This window comes from Lithobates pipiens, unplaced genomic scaffold, assembly GCF_037356315.1.
Source record: "Lithobates pipiens isolate NorthernLeopardFrog02 unplaced genomic scaffold, aLitPip1_a1.2 Scaffold_30, whole genome shotgun sequence".
Classification (NCBI taxonomy): Eukaryota; Metazoa; Chordata; class Amphibia; order Anura; family Ranidae; genus Lithobates; species Lithobates pipiens.
In genome coordinates this window covers 173,460,276-173,485,595 of record NW_027507791.1, presented here as the reverse complement: position 1 = coordinate 173,485,595, position 25,320 = coordinate 173,460,276, and the positions used below count along the sequence as shown (strand labels likewise).

General features: G+C 43.1%; 3 pseudogenes; all 3 read left to right on the top strand.

Moving 5' to 3' along the window:
* Positions 1-11,683: 11,683 nt before the first annotated feature.
* On the top strand, positions 11,684-11,802 carry LOC143945755 (5S ribosomal RNA; annotated as a pseudogene).
* An 11,318-nt stretch (positions 11,803-23,120) lies between these two features.
* Positions 23,121-23,239, top strand: LOC143949172 (5S ribosomal RNA; annotated as a pseudogene).
* Positions 23,240-23,346: 107 nt separating this feature from the next.
* LOC143949732 (5S ribosomal RNA) lies at positions 23,347-23,455 on the top strand (annotated as a pseudogene).
* The last annotated feature ends 1,865 nt before the right edge of the window (positions 23,456-25,320 follow it).

The window sequence follows — 25,320 nt, the reverse complement described above, 5'->3', positions numbered from 1 at the left end:
TTAGAGTACCGAGTACCTGTCACAGTCCATTAGAGTACCGAGTACCTGTCACAGTCCATCAGGGTACCCGAGTACCTGTCACAGCCCATCTGAGTACCCGAGTACCTGTCACAGTCCATCAGGGTACCCGAGTCCCTGTCACAGTCCATTAGAGTACCGAGTACCTGTCTTAGTCCATCTGAGTACCCGAGTACCTGTCACAGTTCATCTGAGTACCCGAGTACCTGTCACAGTCCATATGAGTACCTGTCACCACCCTTCAGAGTACCCAAATACCAGTCACCAAACCATCAAAGTACTTGTCACCAGGCCATCAGAGTACCTGAGTACTTGTCACCAGGCCATCAGAGTACCTGAGTACTTGTCACCAGGCCATCAGAGTACCTGAGTACTTGTCACCAGGCCATCAGAGTACCCGAGTACCTGTCACCAGACCATCAGAGTACCCGAGTACCTATCACCAGGCCATCAGAGTACCCGAGTAACTGTCACCAGGCCATCAGAGTACCCGAGTACCTGTCACCAGGCCATTAGAGTACCCGAGTACCTGTCACCAGGCCATCAGAGTACCCAAGTACCTGTCACCAGGCCATCAGAGTACCCGAGTACCTATTTGCAGCCCATGTCTCATAGAATATACGTTGGGGTGTTTGCTTTTCAAAATGGGGTCATTTTGTGGGTAATTTCACTGTCCTGGTGCTCCAGGACCTTCAAAAGTGTGATGGGTAGGAATGAAATGAGATGTGTCATTTATGCTCCTAGAACGCCTGAACTTACTACTTCAATGTTCGGCCTCTCTATGTGGCCAGGCTGTGTAAAAGTCCTACACATGTGGTATCGCCATACTCGGAAGGAGCAGCAGAATGTATTTTGGGGTGTAATTTTTGCTATATACATGATATGTGTTAGAAATATCTTATAAATTGACAATTTTGTGTAAAAAAAAAATGCGTTTTAATTTATTTCCACATATTCCAAAAACTTCTGGAAAAAAATTAACCGTTCAAAAGACTCATTATGCCTCACAGATTATACGTTGGGGTGTTTGCTTTCCAAAATGGGGTCATTTATGGGAAATTCCATTGTCCTGGTACTCCAGGGCCTTCAAAAGTGTAATAGGTGGTTGAGAAACGAGATGCGTAATTTTTGCTCGTAGAACATCTGAAGGTACTACATCAATGTTGGTGCTCTGTATGTGGCCAGGCTGTGTAAAAGTCTCACACATGTGGTATCGCCGTACTCGGGAAGAGTAGCAGAATGTATTTTGGGGTGTAATTTGTTGTATACATATGCTGTGTGTGAGAAATAACCTGATAATATGACAATTTAGTAAAAAAATAAAAAATAAAAAATCTTCATTTTGCAAAGAATTGTGGGAAAAAATGACAACTTAAAAAAACTCACCATGCTACTTACTTAATACCTTGGGATGTCTACTTTCTAAAAAGGGGTCATTTGGGGGGTATTTGTACTTTCCTGACTTGTTAGTGTCTCAAGAAATGAGATACACCTGATGTACTGAAGGCCTGATCAGAAGTGATCAATTTTCAGTGATTGGCACCATAGTTTGTAGACTCTCTAACTTTCACAAAGACCAAATAATATATACTAATGTGGGTTATTTTTACCAAAGATATGTAGCAGTATAAATTTTGGCCAAAATTTATGAAGAAAAATTACTAATTAGCAAAAATTTATGACAGAAACGAAGAAAAAGGCATTTTTTTCACAAAATTTACGTTTTATTTTATTTATAGCACAAAAAATAAAAAACCCACTAGTGATTAAATACCACTAAAAGAAAGCTCTATTTGTGTGGAAAAAAAGACGTAAGTTTCATATGGATACATTGTTGGATGACTGAGTAATTGTCATTCAAACTGTGAGAGCGCTGAAAGCTGAAAATTGGTCTGGTCAGGAAGGGGGTGTAACTGCACTGTACTGAGGTGGTTAAACAAAACATACAACATTTCCTTACACAAAGGGGAAAAAAAAGGAAAACGAAAAAAGGGTAAGAACATGAGTAGAAAAGACCATAAAACCCTTTTACACCTTTCTGTCCCCAGCATTCACCCCCCCCCCCCCCCCCACCCACTCACACCATCTTTCTCGTCTCATTATTTACCTGCCTTGTAACCCTTCCAATTTTACGTATAGATACCTTTATTCATTTCCTCGCACCACAACTTCCAAAACTTATCAAATTTTTTTATGCCTCCCTGTCTTATATATGCTACCCTTATCTTAAGGATTACCCCATTCATATTCTGCACCCACTCCCCACTGGTAGGGGGTTCAGAGGACTGCCATTTCTGGGCTATAAGCTTCCTGGCTTGAAAAAGTCACCTTAATTTTGCTAATTTAGTATCTTTGGGCTCACTACCTCCATCTATCCATCCCAATATGCATCCCAGAGGTTCCATCTCTACTGTCATCTCAAATACATGAGCTATTGTTTCCACCACCTCCCTCCAGTAGCGATGTAGTTTGGGGCATCTCCAGAACATGTGTATCATATCCCCCTCTGTCCTTCCACATCTGGGGCAGGAGGCGTCTTGCCTTCGGCCAAACAAGAAGAGTTTCTTCGGGTTATAGTATACCCTGTACAATAAGAATAGACGGGACAGCTTTCTTTCTATACGGTTGTCCCTGTGTTCTTACCCGAGTCCTCTTATTTAGACTTGCATAAATTTTAGATATTAGACCTTTCCCTGGTTTCACTTGCAGAACTTCCTGGATTACCAGTGTCTCACACCACTCTATTGCAATCACCCCAAACTGTTTTTCTCTTGTCTGACCTGCAGGTATCTGAAAAAGGACTTATTTGAGATTGCATACTGCTCTCTTAATTCCTGGAATGATTTCAAGTTGCCATTCTGGTAGATCTGGTGGATAAACTTAATACCTCTACTTTTCCATTCCTTAATTTGCCCTATTTTTTGTATCTCACCCAGATTGCTATTAGCCCATAGGGGGGAGTATTCAGTAAACCCACTGTATCCCAATATTCCTTTAGCTGTTTCCCACACCTTTATCATCAAGCCTAGGGTGGGAATACCTCACATAGAGATCCCTGCCTCCAGAGCCTCTACCAATGGCAAAGTTGCTCAAGGAGTGTTTTTTTTCTCGTCCATCACCCTCCATATCCCCTCCACCCAGGTATTGTAACTGTGCTGCTAAAAAGTAGTTAAATGGGTGTGGGAGTGCCACTCCACCTTCATTGTTTGGAGATTGCAAGGTCCTTAAGCTGATACGTGGTTGTCCCCCCTTCCAGATAAATTCTCTAAATATAGAATCAATCTTGTAGAACCATTTCCTATAAATCCATATTGGAGAGTTGTGTAAGATATGCAGAAGTTGCGGTAATAATATCATTTTAATTAAGTTACATCGGCCTGCTGCCGATAAGGGAAGTTTCTTCCATATTTAAATTTTATCCTTAAATTTAGTTAGCAATGGAACTAAGTTATTTACTATATATACAGTTTAGGGTCTTTGGTAACATAAATACTCAGTATTTCATTTGGCTCACTATTTGTAGATGTGCAGCTTCTTGGGGTAGAGGACTATCCAGGGTATCGACTGGTAATATACAAGATTTCCCCCAATTTATCTTTAATCTGGAAAAGTCTCCAAAATTTTCAATTCTGGACATTACTTCGCCTATTGAGTTCTGTACGTCTCCAAGAAGTAAGAGAAGGTCATCTGCGAATAGTATTATTTTTTCTTCCTTCACCCATCTCCTAAATCCCCTTATCTCTGCGTTTGATCTAAGGGACATGGTGAGGGGCTCAATTGCCAGGGCAAGGAGAGGACACCCCTGTCTCGTCCCCCCTCCGCAATCGGATCCCAGCAGAACTGTCATTGTTTATCCTTACCCTTGCTTCCGGTGAACTATACAACAATTTTACCCATTTTACAAAAACCAGTCCTACCTGGAATTCCTTCAAAACTCTCCACAAATAGCCCCATTCTATAGTATCAAAGGCCTTGGCGGCATCCAAAGAGAAGATAACTCTCTGTCCAACCCCATCAACTGGTATTTGCAGGTTTAAATAAACCCGTCTTATATTTATGCTCGTAGATCTACCAGGAATAAAACCCGATTGATCGGTATGAATGAGTTTTTCTATCACTCTGTTTAGTCTAGCCACCAGGACCTTTGCTAAAATCTTTACATCTAAATTCAATAGGGAGATGGGTCTATACAAAGCGGGATTGAGAGGGTCTTTATTTTCTTTCGGTATCACTATTATGGTAGATTCCATCATAGAGGGGGGAAGCTCCCACTTTGCTATCGACCAGTTGAAAACTTTTAGCAATTCCAGGATTAGCACCTCGCCAAAATAGCGGTAGATCTCTACCGGCAGGCCATCAGGGCCTGGGGATTTTTGTCCCGCCATTTCTTGTACAGTACGTTGTATCTCCTCCAACGATATAGGGCCATCAAGGACAGCTCTATCTTCCTTCAAGAGGCCAGGGACCATCAGTGTCCTAAAAAATTCTTCCATTCCATCCCTTTCCTCATCCTGGTTGGATTGGTATAGGTCCTCATAATAGGCTCTAAACCTATCCAATATGACCGACCTGTCTGTGGATATCTTGCCCTCTGCTGTGCTAATCCTTGGCACTAGGGATGAGCTTCGAGTTCGAGTCGAACTCATGTTCGACTCGAACATTGCCTGTTCGCCTGTTCAGCGAACAGTGAACAATTTGGGCTGTTCGCAGCAAATTCAAAAAGCCGGAACACCCTATACAAGTCTATGGGAGAAATCTAAAGTGCTCATTTTAAAGGGTAATATGCAGGTTACTGTCCTAAAAAGTGTTTGGGGACCTGGGTCCTGCCCCAGGGGACATGGATCAATGCAAAAAAAAGTTTTAAAAATGGCAGTTTTTTCAGGAGCAGTGATTTTAATAATGATTAAAGTGAAACAATAAAAGTGTAATATTCCTTTAAATATCGTAGATGGTGGGTATCTATAGTATGCCTGTGAAGGGGCTCATGTTTCTGGTGCTTAGAACTGTCCCTGCACAAAATGTCATTTGTGCAGGAAAAGAAGTCTTTTAAAATCACTTGCGGCTAAATTGTCGGGTCTCCGTAATACAGAGAACACTCAATGAGTGTTCTCTGTATTAGCCGACAATTCATTCATTCATTGATTAAAAAAAAAAAAAGCGTGGGGGTTCCCCTAAATTCAATTACCAGGCCCTTCTGGTCTGACATGGATATTAAGGGGAACCCCGTGTCAAATTTAAAAAAAATTGACGTGGGGGTCCCCCTAAATATCCATACCAGACCCTTCAGGTCTGATATGGATATTAAGGGGAACCCCGCATCAAATTTAAAAAAAAATTGACGTGGGGGTCCCCCTAAAAATCCATATCAGACCCTGTATCCGAGCACGCAACCTGGCAGGCCGCAGGAAAAGAGGGGGGGACGAGAGAGTGGATCCCCCTCCCTCCTGAACCGTACCAGGCCACATACCCTCAACATTGGGAGGATGCTTTGGGGGTCTGTGACCCCTCAAAGCACCTTGTCCCCATGTTGATGAGGACAAGGGCCTCATCCTCACAACCCTGGCCGGTGGTTGTGAGGGTCTGTGGGCGGGGGGCTTATCAGAATCTGGAAGCCCCCTTTAACAAGGGGACCCCTAGATCTCGGCCCCCCCCTGTTTGAAATGGTAAGGGGGTACAAAAGTACCCCCTACCATTTCACAAAGAAAGTGTCAAAATGGTTAAATAAGACAAACACACTTTTGAAAAATTCCTTTATTAAAAATAAAAAAAAGATTCCAGCGGTGCTAATCCACTCTTGCTATCCAGTGATGGATCTCCGGGGTCCAGCGATGGATGATCATATTCAGCGACGGGGGATCTCTCAGTCCAGCGCTGTCCATACATCCTTCTTCTGTCTCCACTCCGGAGACACTGCAGAGAGCCCAGCTCTGACGTTTCTTATATTAGGAGGGCGGGGCCACCCGTCACCTGACCCCACCCCCTCTGACGCTGGTGAAGGGAGCCAGGGGTTCCCCAGTGACGTATGGGTGACCCCGCCCCCTCTGATGTAACGGAAACCTGCGTTACATCAGAGGGGACGGGGTCACCCACACGTCACTGGGGAACCCCTGGCTTCCCTCTCCAGCGTCAGAGGGGCGGGGTCAGGTGACGGGTGGCCCTGCCCTCCTAATATAAGAAACGTCAGCGCTGGGATCTCTGCAGTGTCTCCGCAGTGGAGACAGAAGACGGATGCATGGACAGCGCTGGACTGAGAGATCCTCCGTCGCTGGATATGATCATCCATCGCTGGACCCCGGAGATCCGTCGCTGGATAGCAAGAGTGGATTAGCACCGCTGAAATCTTTTTTTTATTTTTTTCATTTTTAATAAAGGAATTTTTCAAAAGTGTGTTTGTCCTATTTATCCATTTTGACACTTTCTTTGTGAAATGGTAGGGGTACTTTTGTACCCCCTTACCATTTCAAACAGGGGGGGGCCGGGATCTGGGGGTCCCCTTGTTAAAGGGGGCTTCCAGATTCTGATAAGACCCCCGCCCGCAGATCCTCACAACCAACGACCAGGGTTGTGAGGATGAGGCCCTTGTCCTCATCAACATGGGGACAAGGTGCTTTGAGGGGTCACAGACCCCCAAAGCATCCTCCCAATGTTGAGGGTATGTGGCCTGTTACGGTTCAGGAGGGAGACACAGACCCCCAAAGCATCCTCCCAATGTTGAGGGTATGTGGCCTGTTACGGTTCAGGAGGGAGGGGGGGCGCTCTCTCGTTCCCCCCTCTTTTCCTGCGGCCTGCCAGGTTGCGTGCTCGGATAAAGGGTCTGATATGAATTTTTAGGGGGACCCCCACGTCAATATTTTTTTTAATTTGATGCAGGGTTCCCCTTAATATCCATATCAGACCTGAAGGGTCTGGTATGGATATTTAGGGGGACCCCCACGTCAATTTTTTTTTTTATTTGACACGGGGTTCCCCTTAATATCCATGTCAGACCTGAAGGGCCTGGTAATTGAATTTAGGGGAACCCCCACGCTTTTTTTTTTTTTTTTTTTTTTTTTTAATCAATGAATGAATGAATTGTCGGCTAATACAGAGAACACTCATTGAGTGTTCTCTGTATTACGGGGAGCCGACAATTTAGCCGCAAGTGATTTTAAAAGACTTTTTTTCCTGCACAAATGACACTTTGTGCAGGGACAGTTCTAAGCCCCAGAAACATGCGCCCCTTCACAGGCATACTATAGATACCCCCCAGCTACGAAATTTAAAGGAATATTACACTTTTATTGTTTCACTTTAATCATTATTAAAATCACTGCTCCTGAAAAAACTGCCATTTTTAAAACTTCTTTTTGCATTGATCCATGTCCCCTGGGGCAGGACCCAGGTCCCCAAACACTTTTTAGGACAGTAACCTGCATATTACCCTTTAAAATGAGCACTTTAGATTGTGAACGTTCGAGTCCCATTAATAGGGTTCTAAAGTTCACACGAAGTTTAGGTCTGTTCGCAGGTTCTGGTGCGAACCGAACAGGGGGGTGTTCGGCTCATCCCTACTTGGCACTATAGATGGTGAGGAATTTGTTCTCACTAAGTGTGCCAACATCCGTCCTACCCGTTCGCCTTCCCCGAATGCTATTTGTTTCTGAAAAATATATTTATTTTCAGCTTTTCCTAGCATTATAAGGCGATATTCCTGCTGGGCCTTTAACCATAGCCCCAAATTATCAGGTGTTGGATCCTTGATGTACTGATCTTCTAAATGTACCACCCTTGTTGAGGCATGTTCTTCCTTTTCTCTTGATTGTTTTTTAATTTTAGAGATCTGCTGTATCAATAGGTCTCTAAGGTAGGCCTTCAATGTGTCCCATACAATCCCTGGCGAGGCCGTACCTATGTTCAAGTCTACATATTCTCTCAGTGCAATGAGTACTTCATTTGGTTCCCCCATGAGCTCCAACCAGTAGGGGCTAATCCTCCACTCCCGGCACTGTTTACTCTCCTCTATATCTAGAATGGCCATCATTGCTGAATGGTCAGAGAGACTTCTTGGCAGATACTTTATCTTGTTTACTAATGCAGATGCTTCGTCATTTCCCATAATCATATCTATCCTTGACAGGGTTGAGTGTGTGGTGAAGAAACATGAGAAGGACCGGGCTTTTGGGTTCTGAATTCTCCAGAGGTCCTTCAGGCCCAATTCTCCCATAAACTGAGATAGGCGACTCTCGATTATGCCTCTCTGTTGTATTACATGGGGGAACCTATCGATTGTTTTGTCAATGACCATATTAAAATCTCCCATTACTATTAATGGGATTCCCGGTTTATCCAACGCAAACACGACCAATTCATATAGAATATCTGTAAAAGAAGGTGGTGGTATATACACATTAGCCAGGATCAGTATCTTATCCTCGATTTTACAATATAAAAAAATATATCTCCCCTGCTCGTCTATCTTGGATTGGAGGCAATTAAATGGAGTCCCTGCTCTAATCAAAGTACTAACCCCCCTGGAGAAGGAGGTGTGGACTGAGTGGTATTGAAGGGGAAACTCGCCCCAGCCCAGTTGTGGAATAGAGGCGTTGGTGAGGTGCATCTCCTGCAGGCAAAGAAACGTGGCCCCTTAGCCATTAACATAACCGCTGCCTTTTTCCTTAGGTCTCCCAAACCTCTAACATTCCAAGAGTATAAGGTAAATCTTCCCCTTTTTAACAATGTGGTTTCACTCATTAATGTTTATAGTGCTTGTACATATTATAGAGTTTGTGTATCACACCTTTGTTTTTTAATTCTATTAAACTTTTGTGAGTGCCTTTTACGTGTTGTTTCACTGTGATTAAGTGTGGCTTATATAGTGCTCCACTCCTTCGAGTATTTGTCTTCCCATCATCCCTACTACTTGCATACCGACTAGTTCTTACGTGAGTTACGTAAATTACGTGAGTTACACTCACATCCCTCCAATCATACCAATTACCCATCTCTTGCGTTCCTCTCATTGCCTCTCTAGGCACAACTTGGGGCCTTCTAATGTGACCTTCCCATACACATCTCAAAACGTTCCACATTAATCTTTTTATTCCCTCCCTTCCCCCTCCCCCCCCCAAAAATCCCCAAAAGAAAAAAAAACAACCAACACAAAACAAAAACAATACAGCAAATATAGGAAGAAGACAACCCACTAACTCCCCCATAATAGGGGATATCGTGTGATCCGTTCCCCTCCCTCCGTGTCTCACTCTCCCCTCTCTAAGCTCAGCTCCCTCTCTCTAATGAGGAGGAAGCAATAACATCGCCCCCCTCCGGTAAGACAAAGTGGATACATATTCCATTTTTTCCCTTCCCTTTTCCCCCTCAAAAGAAGTGAAGGACAAGACCAGGGGAAAAAAAAGGGGGGGGGGGAAGGCATAGCGGTCCAATATCAGTGTACTGTCTGGCTATAGGTTGCCAACCAGTCCTCAGTTCCTCTAGGGGTATCAAAAATGATAGCCCCTTCGGGGGAATTAAGCCATAATCTTGCTGGATAGAGTAGTGCGTAAGTAACATTTGCTTGACGAAGTTTCCGCTTCACTTCCCCGAATTTGGCTCTCCTTTTTTGAAGGTCTGGGTAGAAATCCGGGAAGATCGATACACGAGGGCCATTGTACACAATCTTGCCCATTTCTCTAGCTTTTCGTGCGATAGTCTCCTTGTCTTTGTAGAACAATAGTTTGGCCAAAAACGGTCTTGGGGGGGCTCCTGCTTGTGGAGGTCTTGCAGGGACTCTCTGCGCTCTCTCGATAGCAAAGAGTGGGGAGAGAGTGCCCTGTCCAAATGTATCACTTAGCCATTTTTTTAGGAAAGCTGCAGGGTGTGGGCCTTCGCTATGTTCTGGAAGACCAACTATTCGAATGTTCTTTCTTCTCATCTTGTTCTCCATTTCGTCCAGTTTGTTTTCCTGTTTAATTAACTGTTCTTGCATGGACCTAATCTCCCGTATAAGGGGGGCCAGGTCGTCCTCGACCCGACCTACCCGGTCCTCTAAAGCTGTAGTTCTTTCCTGTACTTTTTGAATATCTTGCCTAACATATGAAAGCTCCTCCTGGATAGTTATAAGTTGAGTACTCATTCAACCTAGGGATTCCCTGCAAGAGTTAACTGCCACTAGTACCTCTATTAACAATGGCTCAGGTTCAGCTACCGACTCCCCTTGAGGCCCCACCCCAGGTAGCCCAACCAGGCCTACGTCAGTGGTCTGGCCCTGGGGTCACTCCCCAACCTCACTCCCGTCTGTTGTTGTCGGGGGGTGGCTCGGCCCATGGCTTCTCCTAGCCCCCGTAACTCCTGATAGCCTGTTGGTCTGGGTTTTCTGACCCTGTTGACTATTTTTCGGTGGGGTTTGGTTAGGCACCTGACCAGAATTATGGGCCGTGGCCCCTTGGCTTGCCTTGGTCGTCCTATGCGATGGCATGATGGTGTCTGTAGGCAATACCTGGCGCAAAGGAAAATGCACCCTTTTCTTCCCAACCAAAACAGTACGCCAGTTACCCCTCTCCCTCTCCCCGTCGCCCGTCACCCGTCACGCATCTACTAAAAAAAAAGAAAAAAGAAAAAAAAATAGGGAGGGGGGAGATTTTCCCTTCCTTTCCCCTTCTCTTCCCTTTTGCCAACACAGGGGGGAGAGAATATAATATATCAGTTATCTCTGCTCAAGTTTGTCCTCCCCCTAGGTGCATAGGAGCCTATCCGGTTCAGTTGCAGATTGTCCACTAGTGCAGTTTAATAGCCAGTTGGGTTGTGGATTGTGCCAGGATTATCAAGCTGTCAAATTGTAAAAAAAAGAACACTGAGTCCAGTTATATCCAAGTAATGTCAGTTCCACCAGGTAGTCTGGAGGGGAGCAGGCTCTTTAACAGAGTCTGTCGCCACCAAAATAGCATCTACCAGTTCCAGATTTTTAGCAGGGATTTTTTTTTTAACACAGTGCCTCTCCTCTGTGCCCTAACAGTCTAACATCCAGTCTGGAACAGAGGAGAGATGTCAGGGAGGCAAAGATAAAGGGTGGGAGGTCGTGGGACTGCTCAATAGTTCTCCACAATACACAGTACTCAGTTCAGCAGCATAGTCACTCAGCTGTCACTCACCACCCTGGTTGTGGGAGTACTTCTCTCCCATCGGCTCCTTCTTGTGCCAGGCTCCCCTCCTCTCCTGACGGTTGTTGCAGTGTATGTGTGATGCGGCGAGGACGCTACCTCCTCCCACTACCTCCGGTCTCAGATTTCCTCGGCACTCCACGTCGGATCACCTCCACGGGAAACAGGGGAGAGAGCAGAGCGCTGCCCCATGCCGACCACAGGTCTCTTCTTGTCCGCCGACCAGCTCCAAACTCCCACCGCTCGGCCTATAGGCGAATAGAGGGAGGGAAGGGGAGGGAGTCGCACATGAGTGTTTTGCAGGCTTCTGGCAGTCAGGGGTTTGAATGGATCGGGGAGGGGGGGAGCCGCTCATTTCAGAAGAACAGAGCACAGAGAGAAGAGCGAGACACCAGCTCACTCACACACACACACCCTCCTCCTTTAGGCCACACCCCCATTAGCATGATACTTGACCGTTTTATTTTTATGCTTGTTTGCCGAGGTGACCATCTTGGTGTTTGTCAAGAGGGTTGAGAGTGGCCAGCAAGATCACCTACGGCCACATTACCCTGAGTGCACCTGATCTCGTCTGATCTAGGATGCTAAGCAGGGTCGGACCTGGTTAGTACCTGGATGGGAGACCACCTGGGAATACCAGGTGCCGTAGGCTTTTTCTTAATATGGTGTTGGCGTCGACGACCTGTTTTATTTTTCTGCTTGTTTACCGAGGTGATCATCTTGGCGTTTGTCAAGAGGGTTGAGAGTGGCCAGCAAGATCGCCTACAGCCACTTCACCCTGAATGCGCCCGAGCTCGTCTGATCTCAGATGCTAAGCAGGGCGGGCTTGGATAGTACCTGGATAGGAGACCGCCTGAGAAAACCAAGTGCGTTTTTTTTTTTTAATATGTTGGTGTTGACGACCTGTTTTATTTTTCTGCTTGTTTGCCGAGGTGACCATCTAGGCATTTGTCAAGAGGGTTGAGAGGGGCCAGCTACATCACCCTGAATGTGCTCGATCTCGCCCTGATCTCGGATGCTAATCAGGGTCGGGCCTGGTTAGTACCTGGATGGGAGACTGCCTGGAAATACCAGGTGCTGTAGGCTTTTTTTTAATATGTTGTTGGCGTTGACGACCTGTTTCATTTTTCTGCTTATTTGCCGAGGTGACCATATTGGCATTTGTCCAAACCCAACACAGTAACACAAGCAATAGATGGAGGAATTTTAAATGTGATTACAGTATGATGATGTGAGAAATACGTATATAATCAAATATACTTATAATTGAATATAATTATGAAATAATTAATATAAAATAAAACTTGTAATATTTAAATATTTAAATAAAAAAAAACACCAATTTTAATCAGCGTATGAACATCAATGGTGAAATACAGCAAAAAAAAAAGGGTTAAAACACTAACAATGATAATTGACATTCTAAATATCAATGTAGAGTTATATAGCAATGTTTGTTATAACTTTGATATCATTAAAAAAGCGGAATTGGGGGAAAAAAGATGGGGAACGGGAAGAAGAGGGGAGAAAAAGAGATTATTATAAAACAATAAGATAAAGAGAACCAGATAGCAGTCAGTGGAGAGAACTGGTTATAGGTTTGATGAAATTCGGGTTTTATTTCAAAGTTGCTTAGAGAAAGTGTTTAAATGTTATGTATGTTTAATCCTGGATGTCTTGTGGCCTCCAGGGTGTATATCCATTTAGTTTAAAGTTGTAAGAGACGGGTGTCGCTTTCACCCCCTCGAACATGAAGGGGTATATGTTTAAGGGCAGAAAAGTGCACAACGTTGGGGTCAAAATTATGAAAATGGCCTATATGTCTGTTCAAGGCTGTAGTACATAACCATTTAAATAGTGGTAACATGTGATCTCTGATCCGTTTGAAGATTGGACGTTTGGTTTTTCCGATATAAAAACAGCCGCAGGAGCAGCTTGCCAAGTAGACTACTCCTACCGTTTTGCAGGTCACATTATGTTTAATAGTGTGGCAAGAACCATTGGGTAATGTGGTGTTTGAAGAATTAGAGACAAAGCGGCATACATCGCAATGACCGCAAGGGTATGTACCACTGCGTGTAGGTTTGGTGGATTGCCGCGTATCAAAATGGCTGGTTACTAATCTGTCTTTCATGGATTGAGATCTTCGATAGGTAAGTTGGGGGTATGGTTTAATGTATTTTTGAATGGTTTGATCGGCCAAAAGTAAAGGCCAATACTTGGTAAGAATTTCCTTCATATGATTATGCTACCGAGAGTATTGAGTAATTATGCGTATGGGTGAATTGGTGGTGAACTTTGGTTTTGGATAAATTAGATCATTTCTATTGAGTTTAGTTACTCTGTTGAAGGTACGTTTAAGCATTAATTTACTATAACCCCGCTGATTTAATCTGATAAACAGATCTCTTGCGGCCTGTTGGAAGTCCTGATCTTGGGTACAATTTCGACGGAGACGTAAGTATTGGCTATATGGGATGCCTTGCAGTAATGGTCGGGGGTTTATCTATCCCCTGCAGCCACCATTTGGGAGTCTCCTAACTGGTCCACTTCTCATGTCCAAAAGGCTTCTCTAATCGATTGCCGTGGCAGGGCCCCTAGTTAGGGGTAGGTATACACATATATATTTTCAATCATATAAAAAGTTTTTTGTTTTTAAATTTATCTTATCTTTCTAACAATAAGCTCTGTCTTAATTTCCTAATCTATTGTCAATATGGAGGGTTTGGGCTACACTGGGTTCCGAGACTCATTTTACAGTTTGTTTTGCTTTGTTTACAGTGAATCTTTCATTTGTTGCAACCACTTGACGTTAATTATTGGCTCCCCTGAAGAAGCCTTTGTTTAGGCGAAACATGTTGGGACTTCATCTGATTAGCCAAATGCAACTTCAATTGAATTGGATACCTAATTTTGAATTATCAAAGTGGTTTATTTGCTACCTTGAATACTTGTTTTGTATTTTAAAGAATTATGTTTAATTAATTAATAAATAAAAATCTTTTTCTACTTTTACTATAAGTCATACTATCTGTGTCTTTGCACCCCCCAATTGGGGTCTTCTTTAAAAACAAGTGACTAGCACCGCAATAATCCCGTTTTGTCCTCCTTTACTTTTTTTATCTGACCATTTTGGGATGAGGTGCCTTGATAATTTTTTGCTCTGCCTGATTTTTTCTCTTTCTTTTGGGTTCACATCTTGTGATTCGATCTCGGACGCCCTTCTCGCTCATTAGGTCCCTTTTTGTCCTTACAGACAGACCGGAGCCCTCATTGTCCTAAATCTCTTTGAAGCTTCGTGCACACCAGGTGGGCTAAATAGAACTCATTCTGCAATGCAGATTGTGTTTGGTGCTTGGTTGTACCAACAGATATGTAGAAACTTTAGATGTATCATGTTCAATTCCAATATATATTCCGCTTTGCTCCTAAAAGGCGCATACCACCCTTCTTCAGACACGGCTCCTATTGAAAAGTCCATAACTGTCTTAACGTGTGTGGTTCTTCAACATGTGCTTCCGAACCAGTACCTGTTCCTTAGCTTGTGTAACATGTGGTGGTTTTCAACATGTGCACCAGAGACATCTCCCATGGAACAGTCCATAATGGTCTTACCGCGTTGTGCTGCTTTGCTACTGAGTGACATACCACCATCCTTCTTCAGCGACAGCTTCCCTGTCACCCTTCTGTATCTTTGGTATCTTCTCCTTTCTGGTATCTTCAGGACAGGATGCAGTACAGACAAGGGATGTCCATTCACTCACCATTCACCAGCATACGCTCAGAGTAACATATCAACCAGCTATCAAATACAGAGTCTTGAGGAGGGCCTTTCTTGCCAATAATACTAGCCTACAATACCCATAGGTCACACTCTACCACAAAATAAATCAACTTATTACCATAATATATACATACATATGTGTCCCCTCCAATTATGCACCCCACTCCCAACCTCCTATAACCTCTTACTGTATATATGGGTCGTGATTCGGCAAACTTGCTCACAGCGGTGTTGCAGGGCTCTGACTTAGCAGCAAAGTCTCTAACTTGTACACAGAGAGCCTGCCGTCAAATCGTCCCTCAACTTGCATAGACAAATGGGAGACCCTTCTAGATAAATATCGCTTAACTACACATATAAATTTACAACAATGACCAAACCCACACAATTCCACCCCTGTGCCTGGATTTCAGAGATCATGCCCATGGTATACCATGCACCTCTACCTATGGTCAGGTTCAAGGAACCCTCTAGTTCCATGACTAACACTACACCGGTATTCTTTAGGACAAAGAAACAAACTCGCCTATGTCCTAAATAATACCCGGGTGCCTCCTTCCCAGCAATGATCTCTCCATCCAGAACACAGAGAGAAATAACTTCCCAACGTTATTCGTTCATCCCCATGTATTGAGCTGGCATACAAAGGACATCATGGTCATGCTTCCGACAAAGGGAAATATCAACCTGCCTCCAGCTTTCATCTTCTCTGATCACATGTGTGATATAGCCTCAAATGCAACAAGATAGAATCCCCAGTCAGTAAGCCCATTGATGCCACCAAATATACAGACCGAGTCTGCACTTCTGTATATGGGAACATACAGCATAACACCTTTCACAATCCAACTTAGTACAGCCCATACAGGCATTCGACCACTACTTTGCATTAGTGTAAGCAAAGTGTTTTGGCAAAATCTTACTGAGCGGTGATGCTAACTCATCAGGCCTCTGCCCCTCATACAGAGATGGTACAATCAGCTTGATGTTGGCTGATATTTCCACCTGCCACAGAGTGTGCGCCAGAGCCAATGACAGGTTTCTGTCCTCTCTACCAACCTCTCAACATGGTTGACAAAATCCAGAGCCACTCTAACTTGGGTGTTTCTGTGACTTTGTTGAATGGTATTAAGGACGCCACCAATCTCTCTGGGTAACAAAGTCACGCTCCTTCTCTGAAGCTATGGCTGTCAGTTTGTTCCTCAGGAGGCCGATGTCCACTCCATTGACAACACCCATCCCAGCTATTATTTCCCTCCAATATAGTGCTGAATACATCCCTCCTCTTTCGGGTTACTCCTCAGAAATAAGCATCCTGCATGGACTTCATCGCATCTCTGGGAGTAAGTCACTGGTACAATGACCACACTTGATTCAGTGTATACTCAGCACATATAGGGTGATAGGTTTTTAGCAACCACAGTGAGATGTTGCAGTGCCATGTGGTGAAGTCATACGGTACCCTGGTAGCCAGCGTTTGTTCCCTTTATTTTAACGGAGCATGCTCCTGTGTGTATTCACTGGCATTATCTGTGCAGGGTTTCAACTTCTCAGGTGAGACACCAACCGGGCGTATCTTCCCCATGTCTAGTTCTGGTGTCCTGCATGTCCAGTAACCGAAAGCTTCTCTCTAGGACCGCTAGGATTGAGACACCACCCCTACGAGGAAGTTTTCACCCCATTGATGTGTCACCTGGCACCCTTTAGTCTGGCCAACAGCTACCTTATTATGCATAAGTGCCAGCCTGCCTCCTGAGTACCTGCACTATATTAACTCCGTTACATCAATACATGTCATATGTTAAAACCTTCCTTTATTTAATTCCTCCTTCCAACAAAAAAACACATATTTTACATTTTCATGTTCTGACGGATTGGATGTGTCATATTCCTTCCCCAACCTCCAACCCATTGCACATTATTAATAACATGTTTGCATTCATCAGGAGAGACTTCAGCAAAAATATTTCACAAGCTCTGTTGTTTCAGATTCAGCACTCGCACCACAAAACAAAAAAGTATTAATCTGAATCTTTCAGTTTTTTTTCCTCTCCTGATGTTTATCAGAACAAATTTGCGGTGTGGTGTGGCACAGACAAACTGCCAACCAGATGATCATCTGTCATCCATGTTCCGGAAGCCTCTCCAATTCTCGCTCCACCAGGATTCTGGAAGTGAAAAACAAGAGCAGTATCAAATTCTTATCCACAATATCTGCTCGCTTACCATGTTTACTTATAGTTCCCTCCTTGGAACCCAGGACCTTAGTATTCCTGGCTTCTGCAACTTTGACCAAACTATCCAAACAACCATGACCTCTTTAGGCTGAACCCACTGTAAAATGGATCCCCATGGTATGATCAAAAATGTTTAAAACTGAACGTCAGTGTTGCTTCTCAAAAACTTCAAATTTTACAAGCTACAAAGACAATGCATTTATCTCTATCTTTAGGATGTATGCACTACTCCTTTTCAGGTGGACAAAGCCTAAACCTTTTGGAACTCTTTTCCACCTGAATGAAAATATAACAAAGAAAACACTCCAGCGGCTAGACTGGTTCTAACTGAGGGCATTGTCAATTACCCCCACCCCCCCTTCAGGTGGATTAAACCTAATACTTTTTCCACCTGAACAAAAAAAAAAAAAATAGACGACTAAACCAATATCAAAAAAATTTAGAGAAAAAAAAAATGTAGAAAAATTTAAAATCTGGCCATGATCACACAAACAACATGACAAGACAACCACCATAAAACAATGACAAACACTCAACTTTTAGTTAACAACATCCATGGACTTTTCTCCTGAGAAGAGTGCTCATTCCGATCTGAAATACAATTAGTTAATGGGGAAAACAAAAAAACAAAAACAAAACAAAGCATATGTATCTAATCACAACATTGTAGCTTCATTTATAACTCTTTAGTACTATTTATTTTTCATTGTTTGCAAACAATTACTAACTAATGAGCTCATGGTACCGTGTGATAATCGATTATGCCTTTACAATAACCTAACCCCTGTTCTGCTATATTTTACCACTGTGGTTATCACTTTGACAGACCTGCAAACAAATGCAAATGTCAGTATCCAAACCAGTTTAACTTCTTCCCTGGTCTCTGGAAAAGGAACACACAGACAGTGATTACACACAATTATTATATTAAGCAGCAGTATTGGATATTACCCAGGAAAAGTTTACTAAGACTGAAAATAAGAGAAGAGTAAAGAAACACAAAAAAACAATACTCATAACAGAAACATCTTTTAACCGCACAAAAAAAAAAAACACAATACCAATTCAGAGGTTTATCCCTGAAAATACAAAAAATGTATATTTATATCAAGGTCCTCTATCATACTCTGAACCTGAAACTCACATTAAACCTTTTTTCATAGCAGGGAAACATTGATCAGAATATTCTTACCATGCCGTTCTGCTAACATTGTTTCCCCCAGTGCTATATTTGAATAACCATGCGTCTACCTCCATTTTGACTTTACGTAACTGTCCTACATATTGCTTTTCAGTTTGTAGACCCCGCATTTGGGTTTTACATGGGAAATGGGTTTGATTACTATGGGTTCCATGCTTTGGATGGCTACCCCACCTGGCTGAATAACACACATAATGCCTTGCGGTCGTTTTCGGGTATGATCTCCTTTTGATATCATTATTCGCCGCCCAACAATATTTTGAAATGTGACCCCCCCCCCTTTTACACAAAAAATATTTTAGCTCTGGTTTCCCTGCATAGGCCCTTCTTTGAGCATATGGCGCTGGAAACCCACATTGCTGGATAATATTACTGCGATTGGAATGACCAGACTTTACACTTTCATCGTCTGAGGAGTCATCAGAAGTTTTCATGGTTTCAACTCCTGAATCAATTTCAAGTGCAGTTATCCCACCTTTATTTGCCTCTTCCAGATCGATTCCCATCACAGTAATATCATTTGCAGTGATAATAGCATATGGGTTTTCTTCATGTTTCACTTCTAGCTTTTCTGTACAATGAGCATGTGCGGAGGGTACCTCCACCATTGCACATTTGGAGGATAACTCCATTATGGCTACTTGTGCCTTAAGCATTGTGATAACCTGAAAATGATCAGCATCCCTTTGATTCAAAGAGGCAATGCAACTTTCTCTTAATTTGCACGTTTGTTCTAATTGATCTAATCTCTGTTGCAATACACATTTCTCAGTCACTAACTGTTCAATCCGATTACGAGCATCTGCATCAGCCTTTTCAATCCCCATTAATATAATTCTTATCTGTTCCATTACTTGTTCTCTTTCAGCAAACCATTCTAATTCTTTTTGTTCCGCAATTTCTTTCATTCTCACTAACATGCATTGGCCATTCTCTGTTTCCGGCCTCTCTTTGACTTATTACTTATGAGATCGTTATGTGTATTACATTGTCTCAAAAGTTCACCAAATTGGTGTGTTAAATGACTCTCTTGTGTAGATTGAGATATACTACCACTATGCTTGCTAATGAAACCTTCAATGGCTTCCATTGATGGGCTACTTAGCCTACCCACACTAAAGTTGTTCAACCAGTTGCTTAGACAATAGACGCAGACGGACAGATAGACAACCCCCACAAAGACACAGATACCGCTGTTTAAAAGCTAGCTTTCACCTATAGTCCCACCAACAAACAAAAACAAAAAAAAAAAACAGATACGAACCGTTTAAATCTACAGTGACTTGTGGTTCTACAGCATACAAGACACAAGGTACACTCTTTATCAATGCCTTAGGTTGCAGGCCATCTTACCAGAGCTATTTCACTTTCACGTGGGTAGAAATAAAAAACCTATATTTCCCCCGCTTTTTTTCCTTTTTCCTCAAAGATGTATGGTAATTCCTGTCAATCTCTAACCAACACTTTGCATTAGCAATACACTAGACGAACAGATACCAAGCACACACAAAGACACAGATGAAGCTGTTTAGAAGCTAGCTTTCATCTGTAGTCCCACACCAAACACAAAAAAAACGCAAAAGGAAAAAAAACAAAAAAAAAAACAAATACAAATCCGTTTAACCACAAATTTCTTCAGGAGAACACACTCTTACTCAATGCTCTCCTTTCCAATTGCAGGCCACAGGGAATTTCTATTGGGACAGATTTCCACTTTTCCCTCAAAATTGTATGGTTATCCTGTCAATCTGCAGTTATATCACATAACCAGGGATGATCAGTCCCTATCTCGCCAGTGCGCCAATTTGCCCTCTGGTTACAGGTCTGCAGCACAATACAACATTATCGTACATACATATATCAGCCACAGTTCTCACCAGGTTCTACGCGTCCGTTTCACCGGTGAAATATCTCACAGAATTTTCATGCTCATCCAAGCATGGTTTCAGATTTCGCGAGCCAGCGCCAATCACACTAGAGATGATTTTCAGTTCTGGGTGTCTTTGAGGATCTGTGCTTACAGGGACTCAGAAACAAAAATACCTTAGGTTTTTGTGGATTCTGTGTAAAAATACCTTCTACACGCCTTTCTGGGGTGCCAAATGAAGTAACTGATAAATACAACCTATTATTATCATCAGTTATGTATTACTTTGTCTAGTCCCTATAGATTAGTTAGTCTATCTATACTCTGAGCACATGCTATCGTTAATGTCACAATACTGTAACAATTAGCTATGAAACCAAATACACGTTCTAGGATCAATCAAATCTCTTTTATTTCCCAAGGAAATAAGAAAGTTTGCATAAGGTATCAATAGAAGTTACAAGAGTACAGCATACAATCAGAATGCAATACAAGCAGTATACTTAGCAGATCTTCGTGGTTGAGCCTCATGATGGAATGAGAGGCAGCTCTCTTTGATGAAACCCTTTTTGATAAACACACCTCAGCCACACCACTTTCCATTGCCCACCCACCTTTGCCTGTGGACCAATCAGCATCTTTGGGGCGTCTCCTCCCCCAGGCTAAATATCTCTGACAGTCCTGCCATAATTGGCCTCTGGAGGGCAGTGTTTGCCCATGAATTGCAACTGCTCCGACTGGGTTCACATCTTAGTAAAGGAGGACAAAACAGGATTATTGCGGTGCTAGTCACTTGTTTTTAAAGAAGACCCCAATTGGGGGGTGCAAAGACACAGATAGTATGACTTATAGTAAAAGTAGAAAAAGATTTTTATTTATTAATTAATTAAACATAATTCTATAAAATACAAAACAAGTATTCAAGGTAGCAAATAAACCACTTTGATAATTCAAAATTAGGTATCCAAATTCAATCGTTCAATTCAATTGAAGTTGCATTCGGCTAATCAGATGGAGTCCCAACATGTTTCGCCTAAACAAAGGCTTCTTCAGGGGAGCCAATAATTAACGTCAAGTGGTTGCAACAAATGAAAGATTCACTGTAAACAAAGCAAAACAAACTGTGAAATGAGTCTCGGAACCCAGTGCAGCCCAAACCCTCCATATTGACAATAGATTAGGAAATTAAGACAGAGCTTATTGTTAGAAAGATAAGATAAATTTAAAAACAAAAAACTTTTTATATGATTGAAAATATATATGTGTATACCTACCCCTAACTAGGGGCCCTGCCACGGCAATCGATTAGAGAAGCCTTTTGGACATGAGAAGCGGACCAGTTAGAAGATCCCAGAATGGTGGCTGCAGGGGATAGATAAAATGGACCGTTGCCCACTAATGTTGGAATATATGAGGTCCATTTGGCCCCGAGTAAGGGCTGAGTAACTGAAGAAAAATGTTGCATGGGTCTTTAAATACCTACCTGAACAAATGGATCTTTAATAAGTATCAGACATAGGACTAAGTGCCAATAAAGAGGATGGGAAATTACTTATAGACGATAAAGTTTGAGTATAGTAACCTAAATATATTAATAAAAAAGAGGTCTCATTAACAAAATTAAATATATATAAATTTAACCATAAAGATGAATAAATTTTAACTTCAAAACTACAGGCAAAAACTAAGTTGGTGCCTCTGTCTTAATATAGATGTGGCAACTGTGCTCTACTTGACTTAAAGCGGAGGGCCGGTTATAAAAAAAAAAAAAAAAAAGTCAGCAGCTGCAAACACTGCAGCTGTTGACTTAATAAACACACTCACCTGTCCAGGGCGCCCGCGATGTCGGCCGCCCGAGGCCGACCCGTCCCTCGGCTCTCGGGTCCCGGCGCCGCCATCCCTTGTAAGGGAAACAGGCAGCGGAGCCTTATGGCTTCACTGCCCGTTTCCTACTGCGCATGCGCGCGTCCCGCAGCTACTGCGCATACGCGAGTCCCGCAGCGCTTTCTGAATGGGACGCGCTGTGTTCTGGAACACAGTTCCCAGAACACAGCGCGACTCATTACCCAGAAGACGCCGCGACGAAGAGAGAAGACAGAAGATCTCCGCGGAGGAGGAAGAGGAAGATTAGGATAAAGTGCCTAGCAACAGGCATTTCTGGTAAGTAAAAAAAAAATATTTTTTTCATTTTTTTTTTTTTTAGATTTTTTGTAATTTTTAACATTTTTTTGTTTTTCAGGGTGGCCCTCCCCTTTAATAATTATCAAAGGGGCTTACCTACTACCAACAAAAATTGAAAATACAGGTACTCCACACTAATCCAGTCTAGTACACATTACAGCTGGAAAAGTCTATCAGTGGGTCAGGTATGCAGCGAGGTCTTGTAGAAGATTCAGACCGATCCTATTGGATGTAAATACGAATAGATGGAGTTTAAAACTCAAACATTTAGGATATGGGGAAAAGAGATATGGAAGGAGTGGAGCAATCCAAATCTAAAACCCTTAACTAACCTTAAATGGTACTATCCAAACGACAGCGTCCTTGCAGAGCCAGCACAGGCTCGCAATGTGGGCGTTCTATTTATTTCCCATTCACTCGGCGTCACATCACGCACGCCGAGTGAAAGCGGACTGAGAAGCAGCGCTGCGCATGCGCGCCGAGTGGTGGAGCCTACAAACCCCAGGATGCCCCGCGGCGGAGGCTCCGTTTCCATGGCAACCTTGACGCCACTGCGGGCATTCATTAGGCTTGCGGGAATCACAGCATGAGAATTAATAGCTGTGAAGCAGCGAAATGCTGCAAATGGCCAACCATCCGGGATGAGCGGATTGTTATAGCAGCCGACATATTGACGGGTCGGGCTTCCACACCGCCCGACCCGTGCGTCCACTTCACCCTGAATGCTTCTGATCTCATCTGATCTCGGATGCTAAGCAGGGTCGGGCATGGTTAGTACCTAGATGGGAGACCGCCTGGGAATACCAGGTGTCGTTGGCTTTTTTTTATATGTTATTGGTGTCGATGACCTGTTTTATTTTTCTGCTTGTTTGCCGAGGTGACCATCTTGGTGTGTGTCAAGAGGGTTGAGACTGGCCAGGAAGTTTGCCTACAGCCAAGTCACCCTGAATGCGCCCGATCTCGGATGCTAAGCAGGGTCGGAACTGGTTAGTACCTCGATGGGAGACCGCCTGGGAATACCAGGTGCCGTAGGCTTTTTTTTAATATGGCGTTGGCGTCGACGACCTCTTTTATTTTTCTGCTTGTTTGCCAAGGTGACCATCTTGGCATTTGTCAAGAGGGTTGAGAGTGGCCAGAAAGATCGCCTACGGCCAAGTCACCCTGAATAGGGATGAGCCCAACACTTCCCGGTTCGGTTCGCACCAGAACTTTTGAACGGACCGAAAATTTGTGTGAACTTTAGAACCCCATTAAAGTCTATGGGACTCGAACGTTCGAAATAAAAAGTGCTAATTTTAATGGCTAATATGCAAGATACTGTCCTAAAAAGGGTTTGAGGACCTGGCTCCTGCCCCAGGGGACATGGGTCAATGCCTAAAATGTTTTTAAAAATGGCCGTTTTTGCGGGAGCAAAATTACAAACTTTATTTATTTTTCACAAAGTTGTCACTAAATGATATATTGCTCACACATGCTATGGGCATATGTGAAATTACACCCCAAAATAAATTCTGCTGCTTCTCCTGAGTACGTGGATACCACATATGTGGGACTTTTTGGGAGCCTAGCCGCGTACGGGGCCCCGAAAACCAAGCACCGCCTTCAGGCTTTCTAAGGGCGTAAATTTTGGATTTCACTCCTCACTACCTATTACAGTTTTGAAGGCCATAAAATGCCAAGATGGCACAAAACCCCCACAAATGACCCCATTTTAGAAAGTAGATACCCCAAGCTATTTGCTGAGAGGCATGTTGAGTCCATGGAATATTTTATATTTTGCCACAAGTTGCGGGAAAATTACAAACTTTTATTTATTTATTTATTTATTTCACAAAGTTGTCACTAAATGATATATTGCTCACACATGCTATGGGCATATGTGAAATGACACCCCAAAATAAATTTTGCTGCTTCTCCTGAGTACGGGGATACCACATGTGTGGGATTTTTTGGGAGCCTAGCCGTGTACGGGGCCCCGAAAGCCAAGAACCGTCTTCAGGCTTTCTAAGGGCGTACATTTTTGATTTCACTCCTCACCACCTATTACAGTTTTGAAGGCCATAAAATGCCAAGATGGCACAAACCCCCCAAATGACCCCATTTTAGAAAGTAGACACCCCAAGCTATTTGCTGAGAGGCATGTTGAGTCCATGGAATATTTTATATTTTGCCACAAGTTGCGGGAATATTACAAACTATTTTTTTTTTCACAAAGTTGTCACTAAATGATATATTGCTCACACATGCCATGGGCATATGTGAAATGACACCCCAAAATAAATTTTGCTGCTTCTCCTGAGTACGGGGATACCACATGTGTGGGACTTTTTGGGAGCCTAGCCGCGTAGGGGGCCCCGAAAACCAAGCACCGCCTTCAGGATTTCTTAGGGTGTAAATTTTTGATTTCACTCCTCACTACCTATTACAGTTTTGAAGACCATAAAATGCCAAGATGGCACAAAAACCCCCAAATTACCCCATTTTAGAAAGTAGACACACCAAGCTATTTGCTGAGAGGCATGTTGAGTCTATGGAATATTTTATATTTTGCCACAAGTTGCGGGAAAATTACAAACTTTTATTTATTTATTTATTTTTCACAAAGTTGTCACTAAATGATATATTGCTCACACATGCCATGGGCATATGTGAAATGACACCCCAAAATAAATTCAGCTGCTTCTCCTGAGTATGGGGATACCACATGTGTGGGATTTTTTGGGAGCCTAGCCGTGTACGGGGCCCCGAAAGCCAAGAACCGTCTTCAGGCTTTCTAAGGGTGTACATTTTTGATTTCACTCCTCACTACCTATCGCAGTTTTGAAGGCCATAAAATGCCAAGATGGCACAACCCCCCCCCCCCCCCCAAATGACCCCATTTTGGAAAGTAGACACCCCTA